Source organism: Diabrotica virgifera, chromosome 3 (assembly GCF_917563875.1).
Source record: "Diabrotica virgifera virgifera chromosome 3, PGI_DIABVI_V3a".
Taxonomy (NCBI): domain Eukaryota; kingdom Metazoa; phylum Arthropoda; class Insecta; order Coleoptera; family Chrysomelidae; genus Diabrotica; species Diabrotica virgifera.
Window position 1 is genome coordinate 105,134,824 of NC_065445.1, and position 16,135 is coordinate 105,150,958.

Genomic DNA, 16,135 nt, shown 5'->3' on the forward strand with positions numbered 1-16,135 from the left:
TATAACTAAACATAATAATTCCGATAACTAATAAATACATTTCAATACATACGATTCGAATACATTAAATTACGCGACGCGCTTCGATCAATGAATGACTGGCCTGTGCTCGAATCTCGGTTCTATATATACTTCGGCAGCGCTCGCCCCGAACGCCGTGGAAAAGGAATGGCTGTTTCGCGCGTTCTCCAGCAACGACTAGAATGTTCAGTCAGGATAGGCCAATCTGTGAGCAGACTGTTATAAATAGTGTCACAATACTTTGAATTTTCGGGAAAATGTTTTTTCTGGTAAAATTTTGAATTTGAATTCTGAAATTATGTGAATGGCGAGAGCTCGAAGTAAAAAAAAATTGAAATATGACTTACAACTTTTTAACCATACTGTATATTTATTTTATATTTGGCCCGCGAATATTCCTTAAGGTGTCCAATCAATTAATTTATTTATAATTATAAAAATCCAGGCCCGGATTAAAAAATATTGGAAAAATGCTCCCCGGCCCAAAAACAACACCCTGTACATTATTTTTTTTAGATGGATTCTGCACTTAACTAATTTTAGTGGTATATTAATAAATAAATAATAAAGAATCTAAAGAAGTATCTTAAAAATAAAAAAAGTGCTGACAAATTACTGACAAAGCTTATTAAACTAAAGTAGTTGTTTAAAATGACCACCACAGGCTATCGATTATGCACTTTAGAAAGGAACTATAACGTTAACGGGGTTTTATTGTTTCATATGGTCAATGGACCTCTAAATATGAAAAAACCGCGGAGTGTTACCATTTAAAGGGGTGCGTTTTTGAGAAAGGAATGAATTAGTCCCTAGGCACAGGGTGCATTAGGGTGAGTTCTAAGCCCTTTTGGTACAAACCCGCCTACAGAAAAATTATTCCAGATTACTTTACTATCGAAATATCACCTTTTAAAGTCAAAAATATTATTTTTAACAAATATATATTAAAAAAAAACACGAAAGAAAGCAATTTTGTTTTTTGTTCTAAAACTTTTTTTCACGGGGATATAGGTATAGGTATTGCTTCACTGAAAAAAACTTCCATCTTTCCTCTTTACAATGACGTTTGGTAGACGTCTCTATGATGTATAGTTTTCGAAATATGATTTTTCAAAATTCGCCGCGAACAGCATTTTTGGGCCATTTTCCCCATTATTTCGCAAACATGATTCTGTAACTTTTTTCTTCGCATTTCTAGGTATATGCAATGGTACATTTAGCAGGAATAAAAGTCAATTACCATTAAAATGATCTATTGTATAGGGTTGTACGACTATTTTTAAACAAGTTATGGTTTTTCAAAGTTTTAACGATTTTTGATTTTTTTACGATTATTTTTAAATTTCTCATTATAACTTTTAGTCTTGTAGATTTAGGTATATACACTGTGGAATAAAAAAAAGTTTATTTTCTTTACTTTAAAATGGTAAAAAATCTAGGACTATTTTTAAACAAGATATCCGTAGGATATCCAAGAGTATCCGTGATTTGAGAAAAATTTTGAATTTTTTTTCAATTGGAAGAATATAATTGCATATTAGAACATCATTTTTAATTCAGATTGACATTTCTTAATAACACTTTTCCATATTGTAAAATATAAATGAACTTTTACTCTTGAGCGAAATTCATATTTTTTAACATACCTCGTATACTATTGATAAAATTTGATATCTGATGATTGCTCTTAGGTTTTAGGCTATGCAGAGTATTTTATAATTTTACAATTTTTTTCATAAAATTAGTCCTACAATTTTTTCAGAAAAAAGAAAAAATTTAGAAGAACAAAAAGTTATAATGAGAAATTTAAAAATAATCGTAAAACATATCAAAAATCGTTAAAAGTAAAAATTTTGAAAAACCATATCTTGCTTAAAACTAGTCATGCGACCTTCTATAATAGACCAATTTAAAGGCAATTTACTTCTCTTCCTACTAAATGTACCATTGCATTTACCTAAAACTGCGTAGAACAAAGTTACAGAACAATGTTTGCGAAATAATAGGGAAAATGACCCAAAATGCTGTTAGTGGCGAATTTTGAAAAATCATATTTCGGAAATTATAAATTCAAAAAACTTCTACCAAACGTCATTTTAAAGATGAAGCATACAAGTTTTTCTTTCTGTAAAAAAAAATGACTATACCTATATCCCCGTGAAAAAAAGTTATGGGACAAAAAAAACAAAATTGCTTTCATTCGAGTTTTTTTTACTTTTTTTAATATATTTTTGTAAAAAAAAATATTTTTTACTTTAAAAGGTGATATTTCGATAGTAAATTTAACCTGGAACAATTTTTCTGTAGACGTGTTTGTACCAAAAGTGCATAGAACTAACCCTAATGCACCCTGCTCCCAGGGACTAATTCACCCCTTTCTCAAAAATGCACACCTTTAAATGGTAGCACTCCGCCGTTTTTTCATATTTAGAGGTCCATTGACTATATGAAACAATCTTCCTCCAACACAAGATGCAGCTCGTTCCACAAACTCCGAGTGTATCACCAGATTCAGTCATGGCTCGGTAAACATTGTGATCCAGATGATTGGGAGCTGGAAAAAGCATGGAAAATTTTGAATGCCAATCCAAACTTCCAAACCTGCAGTACCCCCGATCTTATTAAATTCATCTTTTGCAGATGCAATGGAAACTGGAAGTGCATGTGGTCAGGTCCTATTTTACCACTAGGCCCGTGAGGCACCTGCATCGGGCCCGTATTTGAATGGGGCCCGGAAATATCACCAAACAAAACATGTTTATTACAATAACAAAACAAATTTTCAAAATTCTTTCATTTTACGAATACGCAATGATAAAAGATAACCATAAGAGTTATAATTAAGTGGATAGGCGCAAACTTTCGGCTTCAATACTCTTTAAATGCATTCATTTTTTCGAATTCTCAAAAAACTAATAAATATTTTAAAGAAATTTAGACGCAGAATGAAAGATTACATTATTACCGAGGGCCTAATGTCCCTTAAAATAAATAAAAAGTTTCTTTTGAATAAGATACATATTTAAAATTAAAAATCACTCAATTTTCTCTTTTTTTTCACCCCTGTAACTTATTAAAATAAACAATATCGAACGGACGTAATCTTTCATTCTGCGTTTAAATTTTTCAAAAATACGTACCTACTAGTTTTCTCAGGCTTCGAAAAAAAACGAATTTAGATAGCATTGAAGCCGAAAGTTTGCGCCTGATAAGTTTAAACAATGTTTAATTGTTTAAATATAAATTTTATTTATTGTTAATAAAAATTTTATTTTCTTGTGCAACTATATTTCTATTAAATAATTAATACATTTTAAAAAAGTTATTATTATTATTAAATTATATTTAGGGGCCCGAAAATTGTGTAGTGCCTCGGGCCTGATTTAAAGTAAAATATGCTCTGCATGTAGTTGCCAAAAAGCAGACCTCAAATGTTCAGCAGTGTGCCTCCATTGTGGTGGTGAAAGTTGCAGCAACATCGTGGACATATCAACATTAAATATTGAAGAAAATGAATTGGAAGATAAATGACCGACAATGACGCCAACTCTAACTCTCATTATACCACAAAAACTCACCTCGGATACTGATTAAGATCTTGACTCGCAGCCTGAACCATCGAAAAAAATGAAAAAATAATAACTATGATAGATCTTTTTCAACATATAATAATAAATAATATTATTTTGTCTAGAAATTGTCCGTGGATTAGGCCTATTGGGGATACCACAAAAAGAAACGCGCCTCCAGACTCTACCTCATAGGTGGCGGAAAAAGGGCCAAAAATAGCAATAATAGCGTAGTAATGTCAAAATCATAATAAATAAATATATAGATAGAAAAGTAAGCTTAAGCTTTTGTTTTTATTGTATTCCTACGAGAATTCGAGAATCTGGTTAAGTTTGGAGCGCTGTAAAACCTAAATAAATAAGTAAAATTAAACAACTGTATAGTGGAAATTGTTCATTGAAAAATCCTCTACAAAATCGCTATGATGTTATTTTATTGTGAAATGAACGGAAAAAAAGTTATAACCTCCAAAAGAAAACTTCTTACAAAATTTTGTCTTATTTTTGTTTACCTATAACTTTTTTGTTGGTCCAGTTGACGATAAAAAGTAATAGATATAAAATTGTAGAAAATTGAATTTGCTACATTTTATGTGTAATTAAATTTTCTGTATAGACCAGTAAGGATCTGTTTTTAGGTGGATGTGAGAGGTGGCATTCAGATTTTTGCGGATAAAGTTAGGCGATAACTTCTTTAATAATAATTGATTTATGTTCCATCTCAAATATGCCCGGAACATTAATAAAAAAATTAAAATATTTAAAAATTTCAAAAAATTCGTTTTTTTTTCTACTTTTTTTGCTTATAACTTAAAAAATATTCACTTTAGAACAAAGTCGTATAGGAATAAAACAAAGATAATTAAATTTTCTATCAGATGCGATTGGTTAAAAATGTCTTAATTTATCACCCTTGCTTCAAAATAGCAATCAATATAAAATAAGGGGGCAAAACAAGCCTGTCCTTATTCAATAATTTTCCATCACTTAGGTTACACTTGGAACCTTCCTAATTCGCTTAGAAAATGTTTGTAATGTGCTAAAATCGTACACCAAATTTCATTAAAATTGACTTATTAGATTTTGCATAATAATTTTGCAATCTAAACTTTTTTTAAAAAATTAAAATTTTTTAAAATCTTGCACAACAAAAACTAAGACATACAAAGATTTATCAATTTTTTTACATATAAAGAAGTACTCCAGCTATCTAATGCACTTTACAGAATTGAAATCTGATTATTTAAGCAGCCTCAGCAATGTTTTAAAGTTATAAACAATGTTTTGGCTTATAAATAAATTAGTGCTGTGGCCAGGAGGGGGTGCTACGGGCTCCTTTATTTAGATGGACTTACCCAAGTTTTTTTATGTATTTTGACCCGTAGAACACGAATTTTTTGGGTAACAGTTAATCCGGATGTCGATAAGATTGTTATAAACAAAGAACTTGAGGAATTACATAACATCGATTTTTCGCAAAATAAAACATTTTTTTGTATTTCTTGGGTAATTCGAAGCAAAAAATGTTCTTACAAGTTTTTTCGTAGGATGCATAGTTTTCGAGATAAACGCGGTGGAACTTTCAAAAAATCGAGAAATTGCAATTTTTGAACGCGAATAACGTTTGATTAAAAAATAAAATAGCAATTCTGCTGACAGCATTTGAAAGTTTAAGTCAAATTATACCGGTTTTGATTATTTGCATTGCTAAAAATTAATTTTTTTATTATTAAACAAAGCTATTTGTTTATAAGCCAAAAAATTGTTTATAAATTTAAAACATTGCTGAGGTCCGTTAAATAATCCGATTTTAATTCTGTAAAGTGTATTAGATAGGTAGAGCACCTCTTTATATGTAAAAAAATTAGCCAAGTTCTAAATGGTTTCCTTTTTGTTCAGAAAGATTTTAAAAAATTTGAACTTTTTTAAAAACATTTAGATTGCAAATTTATTATGCAAAATTTATTAGTTCGATTTTAATGAAATTTGGTACATGATTTAAGTATGTTACAAAGAATTTCCTAAGCGAATTACTAAGGTTCTAAGTGCCACCAAAGTGGTTAAAAAATATTGAATAACAACAGACTTATTTTGCCCCCTTATTCTGTATTTATTGCTATATTGCAGAAAAGGTAATACCTTAAGACATTTTTGACCAGTCGTATATCATACAAAATTCAATTATCTTTATTTTATTTCTGTACGACTTTGGTCCAAAACGAATCGTTTTAAAGTTATAAGCAAAGAAAGCAGAAAAAAATCGATGTTTTTCGAAATTTTTAAATATTTTAATTTTTTTATTAATGTTCCGGGCATATTTGAGAAGGAGCATAAGTCAATTATTATTACTGAAGGTGTCACCTAACTTTATCTGCAAAAATCCGAATGCCACCTCTCACATCCAAAAATAGACGTTTTTTCGCATATCCTTACTGGACTAGTATGGTTGCTAGTTTAGGAGATACAGCGCGAAAGCCCTTTGCACCCCTTTTTCCAAGATGGCGGCCGGGGGACAAGGGTCGTGACCCCAAAAACTTGAACTTAAGCTTCTACTGAAACCTCCTGCACATTAAAAAAATAAAATTGACTCCTCTAAGAAATGCAACCCTAAATGTAACATTTCAATAGACTAAATTCCAAAACCACAAAATGTTAAGTAGTACAATGGTAGTACAATAAAACACAAATATAATAAAAAATTGTTAATTTTCATATTGTATTCATATTGTATTTTAACTGGACCGAGCCAACTGATTCTTCTCCTTCCTCTTTGTTCCTGTAATTGCTGATGATGGCTCGTATTGGACGGAGACGCGTCCAAAGTATTTTAATTTTATAATGTTTTTAATAAATTTTGTGGTTCAACTTGGAGAGAGTGAATTATTATTTATATCTTCTTCTTCTTCTTCTTTTGCCCTTTAATTCGTCCAATTTTGAACATAGGCTTCCCCCAGTTTCCTACATTCGCTTCTGTTTAGTGCTTTCTGTTTCCAGTGCGTTCCTCCTATCTTTTTAATGTCGTCTCCCCATCTCATCTGGGGTCGTCCTCTTGCTCTCTTTCCTGTCCATGGTCTCCATTGTTGTATCGTGCTATTCCACCTATTGTCCGTTTGTCTAGCGTTATGACCTGCGAAGCTCCATTTTAGCCTGGCTATATTTGGCCTGCGTCTTTGACTTTTGTTATATTTCTGACCCAGTTGTTTTGCTTTTTGTCTGTCAATTTTACTCCTAACATTGCTCTCTCCGTGGCTCTTTGTGTCTTCATTATTTTATCCATGTTTGCCTTGGTCAAGGTCCATGTTTGGCATACGTATGTGAGAATTGGGAGTATGCACTGGTCAAACACTCTTGTTTTTAAGTATTGTTGTATTTTTTTATTCTTTAGGACCCATTTTAATTTTCCAAATTCTGCCCAGGCCAATCTGACCCTTCTTTTTACCTCCGCTGTTTGGTTTTCCTTATTTATTTTTAACATCTGTCCCAAATATATATAATCATTATCCGCTTCTATTGTAGTGTCGTTTAGTATTACGTTTCTATTGTCTTATGTGTTTGTCATTGTTTTTGTTTTGGCAAAATTCATTTTTAGACCTATTTGTTCAAATTCATTTGCTAGTTAGGTTAGCATGGTTTGTAGTTCTTCAAAACTTGATGCTATGGCTACTACATCGTCTGCATATCTTAGGTGGTTTAGTTTCTTTCCATTTATGTTTATTCCCATGTTTGTCCATTCCATTGTTTTGAAAACATCTTCCAGTGCTAATGTAAATAGTTTAGGAGAAATAACATCTCCCTGTCGCACTCCTCTGTTAATTGGTATGGGTTTTGTGGTTTCTTCCAATTGTACTGTCATTATATATCTAGTAAAGTTTAAATAAGAGGAAACAAGAATTTAAGAAAATCTGCAGACAAAAACAAAGAGCTGCTTACAGAGCCTAGCGCTCTCAAAAGATCCACAGCGGCATATCGGCATATTAAAGAAAGAAGATGCAAGCAAAACTTCCAACCTTTGAGAAACTGCTGAGATCCTGATGAAAACACACTTCCCCGGTTCTAGTGCCTCAAAGACACCGAACTGGATGGAAGAAATAATCATACCCTCACCGAATGGCTGGTATTTTACCAGAACATTGATTAGTGAGAAAAAGATATGAGGGTTATATCGTGCTTCACCCCTTTCAAGTCACCAGGGCCTGACGGCATATATCCAGCCCTACTACGGTGGGGACTGGATATCTTTTTGCCGCATCTTGTGGGAATGTTTAGAACCTCCTTGGCTCTAAGATATTCCTAGAAAACGGAAAGAGGTACGTGTGGTCTTCATACCAAAACCAGGAAGGATGGACGACACCCTACCAAACTTTTCGACCAATTAATCTAACATCGCTTCTCTTGAAAACCGATGAAAAGTGTTTGCGAGAGGTATATAATATTTAGTATATTCTCCAATAAAGCAATAAGCATTAACATAGAAGACGTTTCGGTTAGATTCATGGTTACGAGGGAATGTCCACAGGAGGAGTGCTGTCACCACTCCTCTGGAACATCGTTTTAGACATTCTAGTTGACCAACTCAGCAAGAACGGTTTCTACACAATAGCCTATGCAGAAAACATACCTGTGTTGCAAAGCGGTAAGTTTGATAACACATTATGTGAGATATTACAAGTTGCTCTCAGACTAATAGAAACATGGTGTAAGAAACACTCACTGTCTATAAATCCGTGAGCGGCCGTGGAGTAACGGCATAATCGCTGGCCTCATACGCCAGTGTACGTGGGTTCGATCCCTGCCAAAGACAAACCATTTTCATTTCCAATAATGACACGAGCCGTCTCACCGTGCCTCGGAGAGTACGTTAAGCCGTCGGTCCCCCTGGGCTAGTGTACATCGACACTAGTTACTTGAAACAGGGTTAAAGATGTAATTGGCGCTGAAACTATCCGAAAGGATCTCCCCGGCAAAAATGCCATACGATATTATTATTATTAATCCAAAGAAGACAGAAATGGTCCTCTTCGCCAGTAAAAGAAGGATCACTGGGTTACTATCCCCAAGGATTCTAAACTACAGTCAAAACTTCTCTGAGGAGGTAAAATATCTTGGTATTACCCTTGACAGGAAGTTGACATGGAACTCCCACTTAGATAGTACAGCTGAAAGAGCATATATTGCCTATGAACAGTGTCGGCGAACGGTCGGACACACTTGGGGCCTTTCGCCCAGGGCTGTCGCCTGGATCTACACTACTGTCATTAGGCCAATGCTAACTTATTGCTTGGGTACCAGAAGTGCTACAGGCAACAGCGATCAACAAACTAAACCATATTCAGCGGATGGCTTGGCTAAATATAACAAGTGCCATGAAAACAACACCAACTGCTGCAATGGAGTTGCTCATTAGCATCGTCCCTCTAGACATATATATATATATATATATATATATATATATATATATATATATATATATATATATATATATATATATATATATATATATATATATAATATGAGAGATGTCGCTGTATTGCGTCTCAAAAGGTGGGTTCATTGCATCGCGATGATTTGCCTTAAAAGAGGCAGAATGTTTGTATTTCCTTCAGAGTTGTGACTGCATAAACTTCACTGATGATGCATAAGGATGCTGAAATAGTTGCTATATGGAGATGGTAGTCCAACTCTGAATCGAATATAAACAAAACCTGCCTTGAACCCTTTTTTAATCTTTTTCATTTTACTCAGTTTTTGAGTATTCAGAAACTGTCTTTCGGTCCTTTTCCTAGACGAAGAGAAGGTAAATGCGTGGCCTAAGTGTCCTCTATTTGCTTTCTCCTATTTTCGTCGTCTCTACGTGATTATATATTGTAAAATCCGGAGATATGGGATGCAGCCAGAAAGCAGTTTATTAACGAAAAGTCTTAGATTTAAAATATTGTTTATTATATTTTTATTTCAATTATTCTAATTGTTTAAAAAGTAGTAAACTTTGTATCTGGGGCTTTTCGTTGTTTTCCTAGTAATACGAGAGATGTCGCTGTATTGCGTCTCAAAAGGTAGGTTCATTGCATCGCGATGATTTGCCTTAAAAGAGGCAGAATGTTTGTATTCCCTTCAGAGTTGTGACTGCATAAACTTCACTGATGATGCATAAGGATGCTGAAATAGTTGCTATATGGAGATGGTAGTCCAACTCTGAATCGAATATAAACAAAACCTGCCTTGAACCCTTTTTAATCTTTTTCATTTTACTCAGTTTTTGAGTATTCAGAAACTGTCTTTCGGTCCTTTTCCTAGACGAAGAGAAGGTAAATGCGTGGCCTAAGTGTCCTCTATTTGCTTTCTCCTATTTTCGACGTCTCTACGTGATTATATATTGTAAAATCCGGAGATATGGGATGCAGCCAGAAAGCAGTTTATTAACGAAAAGTCTTAGATTTAAAATATTGTTTATTATATTTTTATTTCAATTATTCTAATTGTTTAAAAAAAAGTAGTAAACTTTGTATCTGGGGCTTTTCGTTGTTTTCCTCGTAATACGAGAGATGTCGCTGTATTGCGTCTCAAAAGGTGGGTTCATTGCATCGCGATGATTTGCCTTAAAAGAGGCAGAATGTTTGTATTCCCTTCAGAGTTGTGACTGCATAAACTTCACTGATGATGCATAAGGATGCTGAAATAGTTGCTATATGGAGATGGTAGTCCAACTCTGAATCGAATATAAACAAAACCTGCCTTGAACCCTTTTTAATCTTTTTCATTTTACTCAGTTTTTGAGTATTCAGAAACTGTCTTTCGGTCCTTTTCCTAGACGAAGAGAAGGTAAATGCGTGGCCTAAGTGTCCTCTATTTGCTTTCTCCTATTTTCGTCGTCTCTACGTGATTATATATTGTAAAATCCGGAGATATGGGATGCAGCCAGAAAGCAGTTTATTAACGAAAAGTCTTAGATTTAAAATATTGTTTATTATATTTTTATTTCAATTATTCTAATTGTTTAAAAAGTAGTAAACTTTGTATCTGGGGCTTTTCGTTGTTTTCCTCGTAATACGAGAGATGTCGCTGTATTGCGTCTCAAAAGGTGGGTTCATTGCATCGCGATGATTTGCCTTAAAAGAGGCAGAAGGCAGAATGTTTGTATTCCCTTCAGAGTTGTGACTGCATAAACTTCACTGATGATGCATAAGGATGCTGAAATAGTTGCTATATGGAGATGGTAGCCCAACTCTGAATCGAATATAAACAAAACCTGCCTTGAACCCTTTTTAATCTTTTTCATTTTACTCAGTTTTTGAGTATTCAGAAACTGTCTTTCGGTCCTTTTCCTAGACGAAGAGAAGATAAATGCGTGGCCTAAGTGTCCTCTATTTGCTTTCTCCTATTTTCGTCGTCTCTACGTGATTATATATTGTAAAATCCGGAGATATGGGATGCAGCCAGAAAGCAGTTTATTAACGAAAAGTCTTAGATTTAAAATATTGTTTATTATATTTTTATTTCAATTATTCTAATTGTTTAAAAAGTAGTAAACTTTGTATCTGGGGCTTTTCGTTGTTTTCCTCGTAATACGAGAGATGTCGCTGTATTGCGTCTCAAAAGGTGGGTTCATTGCATCGCGATGATTTGCCTTAAAAGAGGCAGAAGGCAGAATGTTTGTATTCCCTTCAGAGTTGTGACTGCATAAACTTCACTGATGATGCATAAGGATGCTGAAATAGTTGCTATATGGAGATGGTAGTCCAACTCTGAATCGAATATAAACAAAACCTGCCTTGAACCCTTTTTAATCTTTTTCATTTTACTCAGTTTTTGAGTATTCAGAAACTGTCTTTCGGTCCTTTTCCTAGACGAAGAGAAGGTAAATGCGTGGCCTAAGTGTCCTCTATTTGCTTTCTCCTATTTTCGTCGTCTCTACGTGATGATATATTGTAAAATCCGGAGATATGGGATGCAGCCAGAAAGCAGTTTATTAACGAAAAATCTTAGATTTAAAATATTGTTTATTATATTTTTATTTCAATTATTCTAATTGTTTAAAAAGTAGTAAACTTTGTATCTGGGGCTTTTCGTTGTTTTCCTCGTAATACGAGAGATGTCGCTGTATTGCGTCTCAAAAGGTGGGTTCATTGCATCGCGATGATTTGCCTTAAAAGAGGCAGAATGTTTGTATTCCCTTCAGAGTTGTGACTGCATAAACTTCACTGATGATGCATAAGGATGCTGAAATAGTTGCTATATGGAGATGGTAGCCCAACTCTGAATCGAATATAAACAAAACCTGCCTTGAACCCTTTTTAATCTTTTTCATTTTACTCAGTTTTTGAGTATTCAGAAACTGTCTTTCGGTCCTTTTCCTAGACGAAGAGAAGGTAAATGCGTCGCCTAAGTGTCCTCTATTTGCTTTCTCCTATTTTCGTCGTCTCTACGTGATTATATATTGTAAAATCCGGAGATATGGGATGCAGCCAGAAAGCAGTTTATTAACGAAAAGTCTTAGATTTAAAATATTGTTTATTATATTTTTATTTCAATTATTCTAATTGTTTAAAAAGTAGTAAACTTTGTATCTGGGGCTTTTCGTTGTTTTCCTCGTAATACGAGAGATGTCGCTGTATTGCGTCTCAAAAGGTGGGTTCATTGCATCGCGATGATTTGCCTTAAAAGAGGCAGAATGTTTGTATTCCCTTCAGAGTTGTGACTGCATAAACTTCACTGATGATGCATAAGGATGCTGAAATAGTTGCTATATGGAGATGGTAGCCCAACTCTGAATCGAATATAAACAAAACCTGCCTTGAACCCTTTTTAATCTTTTTCATTTTACTCAGTTTTTGAGTATTCAGAAACTGTCTTTCGGTCCTTTTCCTAGACGAAGAGAAGATAAATGCGTGGCCTAAGTGTCCTCTATTTGCTTTCTCCTATTTTCGTCGTCTCTACGTGATTATATATTGTAAAATCCGGAGATATGGGATGCAGCCAGAAAGCAGTTTATTAACGAAAAGTCTTAGATTTAAAATATTGTTTATTATATTTTTATTTCAATTATTCTAATTGTTTAAAAAGTAGTAAACTTTGTATCTGGGGCTTTTCGTTGTTTTCCTCGTAATACGAGAGATGTCGCTGTATTGCGTCTCAAAAGGTGGGTTCATTGCATCGCGATGATTTGCCTTAAAAGAGGCAGATGGCAGAATGTTTGTATTCCCTTCAGAGTTGTGACTGCATAAACTTCACTGATGATGCATAAGGATGCTGAAATAGTTGCTATATGGAGATGGTAGTCCAACTCTGAATCGAATATAAACAAAACCTGCCTTGAACCCTTTTTAATCTTTTTCATTTTACTCAGTTTTTGAGTATTCAGAAACTGTCTTTCGGTCCTTTTCCTAGACGAAGAGAAGGTAAATGCGTGGCCTAAGTGTCCTCTATTTGCTTTCTCCTATTTTCGTCGTCTCTACGTGATGATATATTGTAAAATCCGGAGATATGGGATGCAGCCAGAAAGCAGTTTATTAACGAAAAATCTTAGATTTAAAATATTGTTTATTATATTTTTATTTCAATTATTCTAATTGTTTAAAAAGTAGTAAACTTTGTATCTGGGGCTTTTCGTTGTTTTCCTCGTAATACGAGAGATGTCGCTGTATTGCGTCTCAAAAGGTGGGTTCATTGCATCGCGATGATTTGCCTTAAAAGAGGCAGAATATTTGTATTCCCTTCAGAGTTATGACTGCATAAACTTCACTGATGATGCATAAGGATGCTGAAATAGTTGCTATATGGAGATGGTAGTCCAACTCTGAATCGAATATAAACAAAACCTGCCTTGAACCCTTTTTAATCTTTTTCATTTTACTCAGTTTTTGAGTATTCAGAAACTGTCTTTCGGTCCTTTTCCTAGACGAAGAGAAGGTAAATGCGTGGCCTAATTGTCCTCTATTTGCTTTCTCCTATTTTCGTGGTCTCTACGTGATTATATATTGTAAAATCCGGAGATATGGGATGCAGCCAGAAAGCAGTTTATTAACGAAAAGTCTTAGATTTAAAATATTGTTTATTATATTTTTATTTCAATTATTCTAATTGTTTAAAAAGTAGTAAACTTTGTATCTGGGGCTTTTCGTTGTTTTCCTCGTAATACGAGAGATGTCGCTGTATTGCGTCTCAAAAGGTGGGTTCATTGCATCGCGATGATTTGCCTTAAAAGAGGCAGAATGTTTGTATTCCCTTCAGAGTTGTGACTGCATAAACTTCACTGATGATGCATAAGGATGCTGAAATAGTTGCTATATGGAGATGGTAGCCCAACTCTGAATCGAATATAAACAAAACCTGCCTTGAACCCTTTTTAATCTTTTTCATTTTACTCAGTTTTTGAGTATTCAGAAACTGTCTTTCGGTCCTTTTCCTAGACGAAGAGAAGATAAATGCGTGGCCTAAGTGTCCTCTATTTGCTTTCTCCTATTTTCGTCGTCTCTACGTGATTATATATTGTAAAATCCGGAGATATGGGATGCAGCCAGAAAGCAGTTTATTAACGAAAAGTCTTAGATTTAAAATATTGTTTATTATATTTTTATTTCAATTATTCTAATTGTTTAAAAAGTAGTAAACTTTGTATCTGGGGCTTTTCGTTGTTTTCCTCGTAATACGAGAGATGTCGCTGTATTGCGTCTCAAAAGGTGGGTTCATTGCATCGCGATGATTTGCCTTAAAAGAGGCAGAAGGCAGAATGTTTGTATTCCCTTCAGAGTTGTGACTGCATAAACTTCACTGATGATGCATAAGGATGCTGAAATAGTTGCTATATGGAGATGGTAGTCCAACTCTGAATCGAATATAAACAAACCCTGCCTTGAACCCTTTTTAATCTTTTTCATTTTACTCAGTTTTTGAGTATTCAGAAACTGTCTTTCGGTCCTTTTCCTAGACGAAGAGAAGGTAAATGCGTGGCCTAAGTGTCCTCTATTTGCTTTCTCCTATTTTCGTCGTCTCTACGTGATGATATATTGTAAAATCCGGAGATATGGGATGCAGCCAGAAAGCAGTTTATTAACGAAAAATCTTAGATTTAAAATATTGTTTATTATATTTTTATTTCAATTATTCTAATTGTTTAAAAAGTAGTAAACTTTGTATCTGGGGCTTTTCGTTGTTTTCCTCGTAATACGAGAGATGTCGCTGTATTGCGTCTCAAAAGGTGGGTTCATTGCATCGCGATGATTTGCCTTAAAAGAGGCAGAAGGCAGAATGTTTGTATTCCCTTCAGAGTTGTGACTGCATAAACTTCACTGATGATGCATAAGGATGCTGAAATAGTTGCTATATGGAGATGGTAGTCCAACTCTGAATCGAATATAAACAAAACCTGCCTTGAACCCTTTTTAATCTTTTTCATTTTACTCAGTTTTTGAGTATTCAGAAACTGTCTTTCGGTCCTTTTCCTAGACGAAGAGAAGGTAAATGCGTGGCCTAATTGTCCTCTATTTGCTTTCTCCTATTTTCGTGGTCTCTACGTGATTATATATTGTAAAATCCGGAGATATGGGATGCAGCCAGAAAGCAGTTTATTAACGAAAAGTCTTAGATTTAAAATATTGTTTATTATATTTTTATTTCAATTATTCTAATTGTTTAAAAAGTAGTAAACTTTGTATCTGGGGCTTTTCGTTGTTTTCCTCGTAATACGAGAGATGTCGCTGTATTGCGTCTCAAAAGGTAGGTTCATTGCATCGCGATGATTTGCCTTAAAAGAGGCAGAATGTTTGTATTTCCTTCAGAGTTGTGACTGCATAAACTTCACTGATGATGCATAAGGATGCTGAAATAGTTGCTATATGGAGATGGTAGTCCAACTCTGAATCGAATATAAACAAAACCTGCCTTGAACCCTTTTTAATCTTTTTCATTTTACTCAGTTTTTGAGTATTCAGAAACTGTCTTTCGGTCCTTTTCCTAGACGAAGAGAAGGTAAATGCGTGGCCTAAGTGTCCTCTATTTGCTTTCTCCTATTTTCGTCGTCTCTACGTGATTATATATTGTAAAATCCGGAGATATGGGATGCAGCCAGAAAGCAGTTTATTAACGAAAAGTCTTAGATTTAAAATATTGTTTATTATATTTTTATTTCAATTATTCTAATTGTTTAAAAAGTAGTAAACTTTGTATCTGGGGCTTTTCGTTGTTTTCCTCGTAATACGAGAGATGTCGCTGTATTGCGTCTCAAAAGGTGGGTTCATTGCATCGCGATGATTTGCCTTAAAAGAGGCAGAATGTTTGTATTCCCTTCAGAGTTGTGACTGCATAAACTTCACTGATGATGCATAAGGATGCTGAAATAGTTGCTATATGGAGATGGTAGCCCAACTCTGAATCGAATATAAACAAAACCTGCCTTGAACCCTTTTTAATCTTTTTCATTTTACTCAGTTTTTGAGTATTCAGAAACTGTCTTTCGGTCCTTTTCCTAGACGAAGAGAAGATAAATGCGTGGCCTAAGTGTCCTCTATTTGCTTTCTCCTATTTTCGTCGTCTCTACGTGATTATATATT